This window comes from Crinia signifera, chromosome 4, assembly GCF_055691185.1.
Source record: "Crinia signifera chromosome 4, ASM5569118v1, whole genome shotgun sequence".
NCBI classification, from domain to species: domain Eukaryota; kingdom Metazoa; phylum Chordata; class Amphibia; order Anura; family Myobatrachidae; genus Crinia; species Crinia signifera.
Window position 1 is genome coordinate 40,746,727 of NC_139220.1, and position 16,926 is coordinate 40,763,652.

At 46.8% G+C, this 16,926-nt stretch overlaps 1 protein-coding gene and 1 long non-coding RNA gene across 4 annotated transcripts in view; one reads left to right on the plus strand and one right to left on the minus strand.

Annotated features, from left to right (window-relative positions):
• The window catches only part of CCND2 (cyclin D2), a 565,323-nt gene that overhangs the window by 110,481 nt on the left and 437,916 nt on the right, over nt 1-16,926 (minus strand). The gene's annotated exons all lie outside the window — the stretch shown is intronic.
• Nucleotides 1-16,926, plus strand: part of LOC146072291 (uncharacterized) — a 64,352-nt gene that overhangs the window by 16,424 nt on the left and 31,002 nt on the right. The window contains exon 1 of one of the 3 annotated variants that reach the window (XR_014473035.1): nt 3,415-3,717. The exons of 1 other annotated variant lie outside the window; for it this stretch is intronic. This is a non-coding gene — a long non-coding RNA (uncharacterized LOC146072291). Of the gene's footprint in view, nt 1-3,414; nt 3,718-11,803; nt 11,877-16,926 lie in introns of those variants that run through there. One more of the 3 variants, XR_014473034.1, reaches the window with a different exon arrangement.

Sequence of the window (16,926 nt, forward strand, 5' to 3'; positions counted from 1 at the left end):
GGTGGGTGTCTTATTATTTGTAGATGGCAGCTTCAATCTTAAAAATATATGCAATTGTATACAACCATGAATAAGGCCCAAGATTTTTACATGGTTTGGCATACCTCCCAACTTTGGACCAGTCGGAAGCGGGACGCTTCCGACTGGGGGTGTGGCCTAATTCGGGGGGCGTGGCCTATACTAGCAGCTCTCCTGTGAGGCCACGCCCCCATTTTGCCGCTATGGGGGCATGACCCATAGGCTCTGCGAGCCTCTAGCCATGCCCCCAGCCCCCTGGCTACGGGAATAGACGTTGTGCGCATGCGCACAGCGTTTATTCCCCGCTGCTTAGCAGCCTACAGGGGGGACTCCCAACAGCCCCCCTCACCGCGGGACACTGCCGGCCGCGGGAGGGACAGCGGGACAGGCCCTGATAATCGGGACTGTCCCGCTGTAATCGGGACTGTTGGGAGGTATGGGTTTGGGTCCAGGATCCCAACAGTCAGGAAGACAACGGTCAAAATAGTGCAGCCCATAGGTAATTTCACTGCTCATTTCTTTGGTTCTCTTTATCTACTTTTAGGACGTGTGTGAACATCTGAAGTAGTTTTCGGACAACTTTCAGATGAAATATAGAAAATTCTGAAGGAAAACTTTCAAGCATCACTTAAATAGGTGAATTCTTACAGAATTTTCCAGAAACACATCGCCACGGCAACCACCACCTGCCTCATATGGCATTTGCCCACAGCAGCGAATGGGGACATGTTGTCCCTTCCCGACACATGCACAGCACACAATAAGCTGTCCCTATCAGCGTCCCGGCAAGAGAAGAAGCTAAATTATAGAGACAATTTTATTTAATTTTCACTTTGCAAATGTAGTTGTCCAAACAACCACATTAGAAAATCCAAATTGTGATAAATAGGCCTCATATAACAGTATAAGCATCAGGGGTCCCTCTGTACCTTCAGACTCTTTTATATTTGATGGTTTGACTGGTAAAAAGGGCTCCAGGTCTCTCAGACAAAATGTTGTTTGTTCATAGAATGCAGCTTACAGTATGTTATGCTGCGAAGCATCACTCTTGTGCCTGTCTCCTGCAGATTGTTTGTCTGCGTCTTGCCCTGATAGTGGACTACATGGTTCTCAATGATAACTTGTGAGGTGCTGGTCTTACAAAGGGAGTTTCCTCACATACAGCTGACAGGGAGAGGGAACACTAAAGCTATCTGGCTGGAGGCCAAAAAAAAAAGAAAAATATTTAAGGCAGAATTATACCCCTGAAAATGAGTTAGACTGGATACGTTTTATGAGGTGTAGCTTAAACAGGAACACAGTTTTGTAGAAAAATGGATATGAATATTCCTTAGTGCTAGAAATACTGCAATCAGCAATGGGGCCCTTGGAGTGAGGTGAAACCAGGCATTTCCTCCAGGCCCCAAAGCAAACGAACCGCCTGGCCCCCAAACTTCTCTGCACTGACACTGCCTTATCTCTCCCTTTACACCTTCTCTTCCTTTAGCTGGCCACGCGTTACTTCGACTTGTCCGAGGGGAGAAGTTGCAGCCTACACCCCTGAACCGTCCGGCGGGACTATGTAAAAACCGGACCCGGACTAAACCCCGGACCGGTCATCAAAATCTGCAGTCCGGAGCTTGTAGTGCCTGGTCCGGGATGTGTCCCGTCCGGCGGGGGGGGGGTGTCCCTGTGATAGCTATCATGGGACATGGGGAAGGGGAGATTACAGTCTCCCCCTGTGGTCTGGCCCGTCCGGTTTTTGCTACAGGGAGGCTTTATTCTCTCCCTCCTCCTCTCTCTGGTGACAGGTGTCAAAGTCAGCCAACCCGGACAGGACACCCCCGGACCGGACGCTACAAGCTCCGGACTGCAGATTTTGATGTCCGGTCCAGCAGTCCAGGGGTCCTGGTCCGGTTATTACCCATACCCCCGTCCGGCAGCTTTCCGGGCGGCAGGTTCACATGCGATAAAGATGGAGCGCCTCTCATTTATGCGGGTCCTGGCGATTCTATCGCCAATTGCCAGGACACGCCATCGGACAGGTTGGCCCCGTTCCATCTGAGCCAACCGCCGCCTCCCGTCACTTCCCCACAACTCCGCCATCGCTGCCCACAGCCCCCCGCACTCCCCCTTAACCCTGCCCGTCTCCCTGAAGTGGAGACGGGCAGGGTTTCCGCCATCTGCCACCAAGAGAAGGAGATGCACGTGCGTGTGAGACGCATGCGCGTCCCCATCAGATGGAGTGCCTCTCCGCCAGCGGAGGGGATCTGACGAGAGCTGGCGCTGAACGAGAGGTGCTCCATCTGTATATATCACATGCAGTCATATTGCATGTGATATATTGGATGCAATCCCGCTGCCAGATCCTGCCGGATCTGATATATCTATAGTGCAGTACTTGCGATCTAGGGGCTTCGATCTGATGTGCACGCGACCGTGCAACCGATCGCATCTCTAACAAATGCGATTGCCACTTTTCACCCGATTCCCCAGACCGATGCGTCTGAACCAGGTGAAATCATGGCAAAATCGCATAAGTGTATGGCAGGTGCAGTCTGTCTCACCATCTGACCATGGCCCCCTATACCTGTGCACTACTGAATACAGGCATTTGTACTGATGACGCTCAACTTCGTGACCGTCGGCATTGCATGCGGATTGCATACGAACCTGCATGTCCAAAAAAAAACCAGCAGAAATGATAAACATTGATTTCTTCAAAAACCCTGACAAATAGAAACCTTCGTTACATTGTGTGTTTATCTCATTATTTCCCTGCATTCCATCTGCGAGACATTCTTTTTAAGCTAGAATGTAGTTTTGAATTCCAGAGATACAACAATATTGCAGAACATGTAACTGCAATGTGCGTCCAACTGATATATCACCTTTGGTGCAAAAACACAAGCTCCCAATATAGCAGCTGTCTGGCCAGCTGCGTGTCATCATTCTTATCTCAAAGAAAAAAAGCACAAACACCGTTAAAACCCCATAGCCTTAACAGTTGCTTGGCGCTGTGTACAGTACCTCTGTCCCCCCCAAAAAAGACGGACTAGAATAGTTTTGACTGACATATGATCAAAGTGTTCCTATAATGCTTCAGGGTTTAAGGAAACGATCATCAAAAAACCTCAAGCTGAAAACAATCAAATTGGAAACCGCGTGCAGGTGGATGCTGAAAAATAATACTGGTTATTCATTCCCTCCTGCGTTTAATGGCTGCCTACAAAACCAGAACAAAGAGCCAGAAGGCGATGTCGGTAAAAATAAAACAGAGGGGGGGAAAAATTCACATGTTTGAAGCCTGGAAAATATTCTATTATTAGTGAGTGATTATATCATTTAAAGAGACTTTGACTCTCTTCTAATTTACTTTCCCTTTGTTTTTGTTCAGGGACCCGGAGAGGGGGTGGGAGCAGGTACTACTTACCTACTATCTTAGAAGTTCAGGAGATTCTTGACTTCTCAGGTTAGTACCTCACAAGACCCATCTATATCCAGTCAGTTTCCCAGTGAGCCAGGCAGTATAAGGAGATAAAGCCACAAATCTCAACCTTGTATGTAGTGGGTGGGGCTAAAAGTACACCCCTTCCTCAAGGATCCGCGATTCACCGGATTTACTGTGAGGAGTCCTAATGATGTGAAAGCCTGCCCCCGAAGTGCCCAGCTTCTTCTCTCTGGGCTTCTCCTGCAGAGGGATATTAAAAAAGCAGGCAGGTATGTACTCACACAGACAGAAACCGACTGAGGGAACTGGTGGTTAACCATAGTGTTATATGGGCGCCATGTTACCGAAGACCTGCGCAGACACAGTAGACTCTAGTACAAAGCCAGAGTCTACTGTTCTGCCAAAGAGGAAGCATAAATGGAGTCTGCACATTGGCTTTCTCCTCTCTTAGACACCTCTGGCCCCACCCATGATCCACCCAAACCCAGCACAACAATATCTATATTCTCATATATGCTATGTTCTGATAGGTCACACCCATTCCAGGGTCTGAAAATCAGGAGAGTAGAGACAAAATGGAGATACTGGGATGTATAATTTGTCTACTGTAAATAGTAAGGGATCCAAGTATAATAATATAATTGTAAATGTGTGTGTGTGTGTGTGTGTGTGTGTGTGTTTTCACAGTCCCATATTTTACAGTCCAAAATAACCTTCTAAAAGTGAGGACATTTTCTTACTATACAACAGTGGGCCCAGTGACAAAGGATATGTGTGACATTATTAGTTGAATGGCCACACAAAAATGGCATTAAGAGGCAAATATGTGTTAGACATATACCCATGGTGGTGGTGTTGTTTTTCACATTGGCTACATGGCCACATTATGATGTACATGTAAATGCAATTTACCATTTAGAGGGGACTTTTTTTGTTGAGTTGCCACTAGGAAAACCAATCCCGGGATTGAAAAATGCTCGATCCCGGGATTGGCTTTCCTAATAGAAAACCCGCCCTGGCCGCCCCGCATTTACTTACTTTTGCGGCCGGGTTGCTGGGTGGGTGGGCAGTTTCATACTGCCGGGAGCCGTGGGGGAGCAGGACTGCAGACTCTGTGGAGTCGCTTGCTGCCTTGCTGTGGCCGGGCGTGATCTCTGCCTGCCTTCCTGTGCAGAGTGACCTCTGATGTCACGCTGAGAGGTCACGCTGCGCAGTGCTCTCCGGGTTTGGGAGAAGCCGGGCAGCGTCTGAGCGTGTGCTCAGACGCTGCCCGGCATTAGACTGCGCATGCGCAGTCTAATCCCGAAATCCCGGGATTGGAATCTCTGATCCCGGGATTGAAATCCCGGTGATTTGGGGGCCAAATCCCGGGATCCTGCCGATCCTGATTCCGGGATTGGCCACCCTAGTTGCCACTATCTACAATTCTGTATACCTTCTAATCTCACAGATACAGTGTCTAGTTCCATCACAATTTACTCATTTCAACTAGACTAGGGTAAACAGGCAAGTCATTGGGAGCTACAATAATGCCTGGTTCCTTCCATCTAAGAGAATGTAAAATGTTCCAGCCCTTTGTAGGGAGAAAATGCCCTGTGACCCATTTCTAAGTAGGCAAAGCCCCCATGATATGGATTCTCCATCAGTCAATCTTATTTTAACAACTATGCCAAACTCCCAGGAAAGTAGGCCAGTCTCCTGGATTCTTTCCTAACTAGTAATGATGAAGTGCTGCTCTTGGATGCATGCAAGGGATGGCCACTGACCACTAATTGTAACAACCATTAATTGTTTACCACTGATGGTGGTTGATTTTACCCTCAATGGCAGAGATCTGATGATTTTCGACAATCAATTGCTGCCTGTCAACAATGATTTTCTTTTTTCTTACTGAAGCATCAGGTTGATAAGTCCCACCTCCAAATCCGATCTGCTCCTCAGCTGGGATGACTATTTGATGGGTGGGATGGTTCACAGTCAATAGTTTAACACCATCAATGGCGGACATTGCAGCTTAACAAGGTGATAGACTTTAGTATTGCACTGGGCCATGATAATCACAACCACCATTACCCTTCCAAGTTTCCCAATGTTATAAAAATATGGCAAGTATTCATACTTTCATAAATGATCTTTATTGTGTACAGCTAGTAGAAGTTCCACCTATTATTTTTTCATTTTGCTAAACTTTGAAAAGTGAGTGATAATATTAGTGCACTGCTGGCAGCAGTTCTGCTGTGTCAGAGTTTGATGAGGAAGGAAGATGAGGAAATCAGCTTGGTCAATAGACCCCATAGTGTTTAAACAGCAGACAATGGTGAATAGGTTTGACAGCTGCAAATGTTATAGAGACACTAAAAGGTTGTGATTTTGTATTGGTAATACACAGAGATTAGGGGACCATCAGCAATACCCATAAGACAACAAGACTGATTGCCCAGGGGGGAGGGGGGCCATATTTCAGGAAGCTGCACCATAACAGCATTCCATTTCTACCTAATGAGGTATCACTCATGTAATCTTCTAAGCATTCTTTACATATCCCCTAAATCATCAAAGAGCATTAGTGGTCATTCTCCTGAGGGCTGGATGCTGCTTTTACAGCCCACCCTTAACCTTGATACACAGACACCTTCTGACACCGAAATGTTCTAGTGTTCATTTCTACCAACCATAAAGATGTCACAAGATGGGTGGTCTAAGGCATTTCTCCATCCTACTCTCCACGCAGACTGGAGTCTTCCAAATACAAGACTGTAGGATACATCTAAATTGTTTTACTGAAAGCAAATATACTGTACTCCGTCACATTGGTAAAATTAAATATCCATAGATCATCTTTTTTACTCTTATTTTATTTACAATAACTGTTCTTATTTCAATCATCTTTTTTTTCTAGCATAACTCTTGAGATAAAAGTTTTCTGCTTACATAATCTATTTTACCCATACTTGCTTAATTCCCCCAGGAGGGGGCAGAATGGTAGGCACCTAGGGGGCATGTCCTGGTGGGACAGTGGGTTGACCTGGGGCCTGGCATCACCATCACATCATTGTGGCCCCACCCCCTGTAATACAATGCTGATGAAGCCTGCCAGGGAGAAGGAGACAGCGGATGGCAAGAGAGGGGCATGGAGGAGTACATCAGGTAGTGAAGTAAGTGAGTCAGTGTGTGAGTACTGCTCAAGGGCCCCATAAATGAGTCAGTGTGTGAGTACTGCTCAAGGGCCCCATAAGTGAGAAACACTATGCAGGAGAGAGTATGCAAGTAGTGGGAGCCCATGAGAGGAGAAACGGTGTATTTTTTTGTGGTGGTCCCTCCTTCTTGGATGCCATGGGTGCCCCATTCTCCCATTGTGCCCGCCCTAGTCTATTTTTTTTTTTTATTAATTGTTTTTATTGGGTTTTTCGCCCTAGTCTATTTCTGACAATACCTGGAAAGCTGCGTGCACGTTCCAGGCCCCACAATTTTTGATGGCAGATCTGCACATCGAGAGGTGGCACCATGATGGGGTGACCTCAGTGACAGGAAGTGGGTGCTACACTGATACATGTGCAGGACGCCTATCACAGTGTAGGAGCCAGCACAGAAAATAGACAGTCAGTGGGGAAAACCAGCATATCCGGGACTCCCATGAGGTCTCGTCCCCTTTTTGCCAAACAGCCCTGCAAGCATCACAAATCAGTAAGTAATTACTAGCATTTTCAGGCCTTTAACAACAGAGGTATAAATCAGCTAATACAATTCATACATGTTTACGCTACCAGATTGGCCAGGTGACTCCCGAAAATAGATTGGCACTCCCAAACACTGTGAAAAATGGGCAAGCCTCCCATATCAAGCCCCCCCCCCTTACTTTACAATGATGTTGAATCATGTCATTGTAGCCCCGCCTCCGGGCCTCATCCTTCACAACCCCCTCTTGTGCGGCCTAGCTGCTCTCTCCCAGAGGGAGCAATCATAAAGTAGGCAAGCACTGTATGATACAACATGACAAAGGATAAAGAAGTAGGAATGAAAACAAATTACTTGTTATGTTACTGTAACCCTGCTATTGCCCCGGGCGTAATGAGGTGCGAGTCCAGCAGCAGTGCGGGATGCTGGTTTAACATATACTGTAGCTTTTTTAAAAGGGGCAGTCATTTACAAGGCACAGTTTTGCCTTGTATAGGATTGCCCCTTTAAAAAAAAATCCTAGTTTGTCCAGCATCCGACACAGCCCCCGGACTTGCACCCCATTACGCCCGGCCCATTATTTTTGTTTCAATTAAAAAAAATGTAGCTAAAGAATACCAGTTGTTTGCAATCAATTGTAATCTAGAAGTTATTCTGGTGTTTGTCTGATGTGGTTAGATCACATGACTTATGGTAAATAGAAGAATACAGGAAGTAAGAAAGAAAAAACACCAAACCTTTTAAGGTTTTTTTTTAAACCCATTATATAGTAGTTATGTAACATACAGTAGGTGTTGATTTCATAGTTCACACCTGCTAGATGCTGGTTAGTCAATATATATATATATATGTTTTTTAATATACAAGCAATTATTAGGGAAACTAATTTTTACGGCCCGTGGAGGATCAGGGAGGTTTGGTAACGCACGGCCGTTCATGTGTTCGGGGCGCCAAACACAGGAATGCCAGAACAGATGATTGACTGTGCGCACGAATACCTGAGCGCCCCGTGCTCCCCCCCCCCCCCCCCCCCCAAGCAGCCCCGAACTTCTCCAAGTGGCCACAACCAGCCGAAGCCAGCAGCAGCTGCCCCTTCTCTGGTGACTATTTCTGGGGCAGGACAAACTTGCCCTGGTAGGGAAAATCCACCATTCAAGGGGTTGAGGGTCCACTTAAGGGAGTCTGTTTATTGTGTTGTATTCAGTGCTGTCGAAAGGGCGGTGAGGAGGGTACGTTTTGCCCGGGCCCGGGTCTGTTGAAGGGGCCCGGGTCCCACGACCTCCTCCCCCGCTGTAGAAACTGGGTAGTGAGAGTAGAAAGCAGGTGCTGCCGCAGCAGCACAGCCTCTCTCCCCTGCTCAGCACACACTGCTCAAGGCTGTGTGCTGAATGGGGGAGAGAGGAAGCTGCAGCAGCAGCCTGTCAGCCCGCACTCCCTGCAAATTTTTTACAGGTGTGTGACCACACCCCTCCCATTAACCACACCCATCCAGCTGACCACGCCCCTTTTTATCCGGGCCCGGTTGTGTTTTTGGTGGTCCTGGTTGTATTCAGAAAGTCACAAGCTTTCCCAACGACATATCACAATGCATGAAAACAACAGAAAGTTCTAACCCATCTTCAGCTGTGTACACACAGTGCGATTTGGTCGCTGAGTGATTTTGGCTTAAAATATATTGCTCGGTGTACTGCTTAATATCTCTCAGCAATATATTGCTCGGTGTACTGTTTTCATTAGAGACCAGCGATTTTGGCTGAAAAGTGCAAGCTATTCTGTCTCATTCTGGGGGAGATTCCCTAAGGTAAAAATGCGGTAAAAACCCTGTTATCAGGGTTTTTACCGCATTTCGGGATGCTCTAATCATCCCCTGCCGGGTTACCGCGGTGGGGGGCATCGCCAGAAAAATCTGGCGATGCCCCATAGAAGCCAATGGGCTTCTAACACAAACCCACCGCCGCCACCCCGCATCGCCCCCTCACCTGTATCCAGGCAGCACAGAGCTGTGCTGCCCGAACCTGTGACCTCCTCCCTGCACTGATCCTCTTCCGGGTGCAGGGAGGAGGAGAGCGCGGTGCAGCAGCAGCAGCGCTGGGTGTGGGAGGGAGGGGGGAGCCGCCGGAACCTGCTGGGACCCGGCGACTCTCACCGCAAAGGACAGCTCTTAACGCAAGAGCTGTCCTTTGCTATAATTATCGCATATGTTAGAACATATGCGATAATTATGATTGCGATGGGGGGCGGAGAGTTTTAGAGAATCCCCCCCTCTGTCTTTACCTCATTTTGACTAGAAATCGCTGGTCTCTGGTGCTCAGTGGATTGTGCACCAGCGACCAGCAATTTTTAGCCATAATCGGAGGAGCATGCTCCTGCGACCAACGACCAGCGCGGGAGCACGCTCCCAGCAATTTATCTCCCACAGCACATGAAATCACTGGCAATATGGTCGCTCAACGATCATATTGTGAGCGATAGGTGCTGAAATCGCCCCCGTGTGTACACAACTTAAGAACTTAGATTGTCCCTTTAGATGATAAGGTGGTGTGCAAAGTTTGAAGACGATTAGTTAAAGCATTTGAGAGTTATTGTGGAACATCGACACACACACACACACACACACACACACACACACAAACATCATTCAATTATAGTTATGTAGATAACATTTGTCTTCAATTGATGTGTTGTCTGTTGTTGGTTTTTGCCTTAATATCACAAAAACAACAACAGTAAACTTGTGTTTGCAAAACAACCAATATTAAGATCTTCATACATTACTGCGACTTCTTCCGAGGGAGAGAAGTCGCAGTTGACCCCCTTGAATCACCCGGCAGCTTCCTGAGCAGCAGTGTCACATGCGATATATCGGATGTGTTTATGCTCCGATCCAATGCGCGGTCATCCCATGCGCAACTGATGCAAACTATTGCATGTGATCCCAGCCATGGCTCCGGCCTCGATAGATCCTTATTGCAGCACTATCAATCCACGGGCTCCGATCCGATTTGCATAGGACCGCGCATAGGTCCAGAGCTTAAACACATCCGATCTGACAGTTTTTATCCAATTTATTGGCCCAATGCCTGGAAATCAGATGAAATCAAGCAAAATCAGACAAGTGTATGGCCAGGTTTAGTCTGGCAGCCATTTGCTGTAGTCCAGGGGTTCTCAAACTATTTTGCTCTGGGATCCAGTCAGAAACAAAATATGGTTACAGGACTCCAGAAAGTTACCGCAGAATGGCCGCCACATTTGTGGTTAGCAGACATGACAATAGCATTGCAGAGGCACAAAACATACCAAGTGATCTGGAGGGATCCAGCAGTGAAACGTACTTATTGCAGTTGCGCCAGCACCGGCTGCTGGGCAGGACAGGCGAGGCTTAACACTGTTGGCGGTGTTGCTTGATGACTCCTCAGATCTCTCATCCAGTGATCTAAGAAATCTGAAGTAACAGACAATTCAACAGATTTTTCAGACTCCTTGGATCACTGGCTGAGAGGTCAGATGAGTCAATAGCTGAAAGTCAGCAACATGGAGTCACAACCCCATACTGAGATTTTAGGGAACCACTTTGGGGTCAGGACCCACAGTTCAAGTACCACTGCTCTAGTTGCCCTACATGTTCACGGCATCTCTTCAATGCAGGGAGAGTGTCGGGGACTGCCCAGCTGCTTGGGGAGTTATGGGAATGCACACAAAGTGACGAAATTGGTGGGTTGCTGAGATAGGCCCCCATCCCCTCAGGGCCGGTGGAAGGCTTCTCAGCAAACTTCAACCTACTACCGCCCCCCCCCCCCCCCCCTTCCCATACTGCCACCAATAACCATGTTCCAACCCCTTCATGCATACTTAACATTCTGGAATAGCAGGAAGCCTTCCAAAATTGAGTGGTCCTCCCAGCCCCCCAGGTAGGTGGGCAAGACTCTTGCTTTCTCTGGAGGCCCCCAGCACCCTCCCCTTTGCCACACACAACAGAGTACAGGAAGAGAGGGAAGCAAAATAGGGAAGTATGCCTCAAGAGAAAGTATGGAGGTGAGGTCGTACAGGTTCCACAGCAACCGCTTGCATTAAGTACAACAAGGATCCTCACAGACATCCTTTATTTTTTGATAGGCAGACTTGGTGGCGCCCCCCTAGATCCTGGCGCCCTAGGCAGCTGCCTAAAGCTGCCTAGTGGTAGAGCCGGCCCTGCATCCCCTTCACACAAGACCACACACGCTTACAGTATAGCTTCGCCCCCTTTTCGGGTCGGACACGCCTAGCTACTCCTTATTTTAAACAGGCGAAAGTTGGGCGGCATGCAGTAACCATTAGAAAATATTCTGTCTATAGGATTTCCGCATCAATGTCTAGTCACCTAACCCCCTGCAGCAATGTGCACGTTTATATCCATGATACTGTGAAACACATCTACTTCCCACACAGAGGAAGAACAAATGTATTTTATTTTGCACACTTGGTGGTGTGGGCCACATATGGTAAATTCGGAGCTCCATGCCAGAACATTCTAACATTCTATTCTATAGAAGTCATGTACAGACAGTCAGGAACCCTTACATGTCTGACACACTTTTAACAGACATCCTATTCATTTCCCTGCTGATAGAGAATTTCAAGGCCTACAAAGAGTTTGTTCACAAATGTAGTTTTACTTTCACACAGAGGCATGCAAGTCATCGCCGTCAGTCTGCTGTATGTAAGCTGTTGAGAAACGATATGAAATATTGCGATCTTTAGTCCGCCTATACAATAGGTAAGCGTGTAGAATTCTAACTATCGGACATACCTCATGCTGCTTTAAAGGGGAAAGTATAATACTCTGGGATGTGCCAACTGCACACATTATCGCTTATGTAGTAATGAATCTTTCATTGTCCTACTCACCTCTAAGGGGGGTGGGATGAAAAATGAGCTGAGATACATTAAGGTGGAAAGACGTTGTAAAGAACTGAACCGCCAGCCTCTCTTCTGTCCTCCATGTCCGCACACACTATGCTCTGACTGCTGCCTCACCTCTGGTCACTTCCGGCAAGGTTCCTCCTTCTGGGCCCCTATCTTCTGGTACACACTCCTTCATCAAATCTAACTATCTTCCACTCTTCCGAGCTTTAACCATTCCTATAATACACACATTTTCTCTAAAGTTACTAGCCCTATTCTATCCCTTGTAACTGTCATTTGTAAGTGCTATTATTGTAGTGTTTGTTTTTTTGCTTCTTAAGGTTTGGACACTTTGCACCGATTTCAACGTTTTGGGCGGAGTGTCCAAATCCGATGTGTTTGCCATCCAATTCGATGCAAGGTCCAGTGCGCATCGGATCGGAGTCAGAGGTCAGACAAGCTGTGCGTGTGATGTATGGTATGCGATCCTGCCACCCGAGAAGGTCCCGGGGCAGCTCAAGGGGGATAGGCTAGACATACACTGCTGCAACTTCTCACAGTAGTGAATGGCCACCTTTATGGCTTATTGTTGTACGTTGCCATGGGCATTGGGATGCAGGAGGAGAAGCATTCAAACATCTATTTGCCTTCTATATAGTTGGGATCCAAATAGTGTTACAGGGGGAAAAGGCCACAACCTGGACCAGAACCACCAAGGCTCAGTGTCTGTAATATACCCATGCACCATTAATATGAATATATATGACATACATATAGTGTTCCTTCTAGCACCCGCCATCTTTGAAAACCCATGCAGTTCCTCTTCCCTGCCTAGGGTGTCGCTGTCTGCTGTAGTGCTTCTAGCACAGTGTGGTCTGTATATCAGCACTGATATGCAAACACCACAGCAGACAGCGACACCCCAGGCAGGGAAGAGGAACTGCATGGGTTTTCAAAGATGGCAGGTGCTAAAATGAACACTATAAATATTTATCATTTACTTGTGTATTAGCCTATTTCTAGCCACTGCTTTGCTTATTCATTTATGTACTCTGTAATTGGGTGTTTTGCGGATCCCTTGTGACTCCATATTAAGAACGGATAAATAATAATAATAATAATAATAATAATAATAATAATAATATAAAGACTTGATATGGCATGACATGGATATATCTCATATTTTTTATTTGACATACTGTATATTCCAACTAATACTTTTATTATTCTTGAAGTGATTGATGTACCTGTTGAATATTTGTACATTTCTATGAGATCATAATAAGGCTAAATGGGTGAATTGAGTAATCAGTAGTACAACTCTCAGCCCATATCATCGCCTACATTGTATCTCATATGCGTCTGAAGCTGCAATCAGACCAACCTGTACTGTTTCCATGGGAAAACCCTTAATGAATAAGAGGCGCTGAGCTGTCAATTTTTCCTATAGAGTTTAATTTAAACAAAAGTAGAATAAAACCAAATAGCACATAAAAGAGACAAATGACAAACATACGAGACAATGACAAAAAAATGTATTAATTATATATAAAATAATTAAGGAACAACTAATATATTCAAATGGTAAACTCCTGATCAGCCGAGACGTGTGTACCCAGCCATGACCCTCGTTAAGGGTGGGGGCAGCACAGTGGTGTAACAATAGCCCCCGCAGACCCTGTGGTGGCTTGTAGGTAATGGGTGGCTTGTGGGTCCCGGGGTTCTATGTCAACTATTGCTACCACTGCCTGGTACAGGCTCCTAGTCCCCCCCCACTTTGGCTTTTGTCTGCCACCACTGGGGTCTGTCGTATCTGCCTCCCATTGAAAATGTGCCTCCCAAAATGGCCACCATCTTAGAGGAGACAGTTATTATGGGTGCTAGCGGAGGCGGCAGACATTTTTGGGAAGAACATAAGCACATTTTTATTGGGTTCAGACCCCAGCAGAAATGGAGGGAGGAGTAGCCTGAAAATGGCAATTACCTAAAACTTTTTCAGGTGGGGGTGGGGGATGCAATATTATTTATAGTTTTTATAGTTTTATAGTATAGACCAATCCGACGTCTGTATAGATGTGGACCCAGCTTTATACTTTAATTTCCCCTAAAATAGCACAATTGGAATTTATGAGAGTCCTATATCTTTTGACAATGTAGTAACTACTGTGTGTGTAGAGATGACAGAACTCACAGTGCCTTGTCATTGTTTTTTTTTTGTTGAGATGAGACAATTTTCTGTCCCACCAGACAAAAATAAAATATGTTTAAAACACTTGAGGAAGAAAAGGTACTTTTTAATGTAACAAAATACACTATGTTGTCTACTTGTCTGTAGAAGACCACTAAAGGCAAGTCCCTGTTCTCTATCCCTAAAAAAGCAGAATGTGCCAACTTGGCAAATGATCTCATCTCTAACATGTAGGTGACTATTGCTGCTTTCACACCTGCTTAGACCAGGTATTTCAAACGTTTGTTAGAGCGGGTCAGAGCAAGTTAAACCCCTTTCACAACGCATGTAAATACCGGGTCTATAGCAGGTTTGCGGTGTGAAAGCAGCAGAAGAACTCAATTGTACAAGGAATGTAGGACTATGTAATGGGTGATTCAGTGGGTGTCACGCGTGGCTGAGAAATAATCAGCCAGTAAAGGTAAAGGGTCTGAGCATCAACTGGTCCCGCTCTGAGCGGACCAGCGCAGTGCATATTTAACGAGCTGGACGGTATGTAATGAGCGGCTCATTAAATATGCACATATGTAATGAGTGGTCCCGCTCATTAAATATGCACTGCACTGGTTCCAGCGGGACCAGTAGTGCTCACTGCTGCCTTGGTACCGTTTCAGACAGGAAAAACGGGTCTGAAACGGGAAGGACCCTGCTTTTTCACCGTTTTAAAATACCAGTTATTTTAAAACGGTAAATTCACTATGGACCTTTCAGACTGCACAGTTTACTGGTTTAAAATGGTAAAAAAATCAGCAAAACACAGTTTTTTAGTGCGGTTTGAAAGGGGCATTAGAATGTCTTTCAATGAGAATTTTACCTTCAAAATAGCTTTCATTTACTGTACTAGATGTGACTTGCACTTTTTACTAAATGTAATTTTTTTATATTTCTGACAAATTTGTTGTTTTGCATTGCCCTTGGATATGACAACGCACTGCTGTCCTCTTTGCAATGTGTGATGAATATATACAAAGATGCTCTTTGTGTTACATCACAGGCATAGGCGTGCGCACGGGGGGTGCCGGGGGTGCACAGGCACCTCCTAATGCCCGCCGGCACCCCCCATGCGATTGCACGCAAAATGCATCAGCACCGTTAGCCGGCGACGGTCAGGTCAGCCCTTGCCTGTCACCGCCGCCGATCTCCAGCCCGCAGTGCAAACATAACACTGCGGCCGGGTGAATAGGAAGCGCTGGCTGGGCTGTGTGTGGGCTGCTTCATTCAAGTTAGCCCCCGGCCCGCCTCTATAGAGAACACAAGCTAGCGTGACGTGGTGACGTCACAGCGCACACCCGTCCTCCTGGCAGTGCTCCTGTTCTCCTGGCCGCGCTTCTGTCCTCCTGCCCAAGCTCTGCTCTCCTCCTCCTGCTGCCTCAGAGAGCCAGCCCAGCAGCACGCACCCTGGCAGAGGCAGTGAATGATATCCACGATGAGCAGGAGCCTGCAGTGTTCCTCCTAGGAGGAAGCAAACTAGATAAGGTATTTATTCACAGGAAAAAAATTAGCAATTAACCCCTTGAGTGGTGGGTTTTGCTGGGGCAGGACAAACCTACTAGGGCAGGTTTGTCCTGCCCCAGCAAAACCCACCACAGATATTTGGAACCCGAGCCCCCCCCCCCCCCTCATCTCCGCTCCACTCCTCCACACCTCTCCTTTGGGGTTAGTACACCGGCGCTAGCTCCCCTGCCGCCGCTTCCCCCTGCCGCCTGTCAGTTATCACACAGGTGGCAGGCTCGGGGATGTTTCGCGGTGGCTCGGGAGGACTCAGGTGCCTGAACTCTCCTGAGTCCCCCCGAGCCGCGCCGACCATGTCCGAGCCTGCCGCCTACATCACAGTGAATGGCAACTGGCGGCAGGGGAGCTCCGGGTATGATCGCCGGAGGGGGTGGGGGGGAGGCGACAGGAGGGGGGGCCCTAAAGGTAGTGGAGGCACCACTGGCGCGCACCTAATGTAAAGTGGTATACCAGTGGGGCTAGAGGCACCACTGGCGTGCACCTAATGTGAAGTGGTATGCCCCACTGACATGCACATAGAGTTTACTGCTGTGGTAAGTAGGAGCTGCTGCAGCAGTCTCTGAGAGAGGGCCAAGGGTAAAAAAATATATAACGGAATCTTCTGCGCTATATAAGACACTGTAAAAAAAAAAAAAAATTGAATTGTGATGATTAAAGTTACATGCACATTTCTAGGTATAACATTCCCTTGGAGGCACTAAATGTGTGGTGCCCATACACTGAGCGATATCCTCTGTGCGTTTTGAACTAGAATGCATCTAGTTCAAAACACATGTGATACACTACAACAGAATGCGTTTTGTACTAGGTGCGAAGCGATCTAGTACAAAAAGTATGTGCTGCACATTCTTTTTGTGGTTTGCGATGCACGGGAGCAAAAGCAGTATCACACCATGTATGGGCATCATTAATCACTACACTGCTGTGCAAATAAGTATCATTGGTGATCTTAGAAATTGTCAGTTTTCATTTTAAATTCCTGGTTAATGGGAAAGTGTATTTTTTCCCCTGCTACTGCTAGAGGCCATTACATTTATTACTGTCTGTACAACCCATTTCCCATAGGCTTCAGCACAACAAGGAGGGTACTCTGGGTGTGGGTTAGGATTACTGTTACACACTTAGAAATTATGTGTATTTCTTTTCTATTCCAAGCATGGTTCAAACTGTGTGAAGTTTGTAT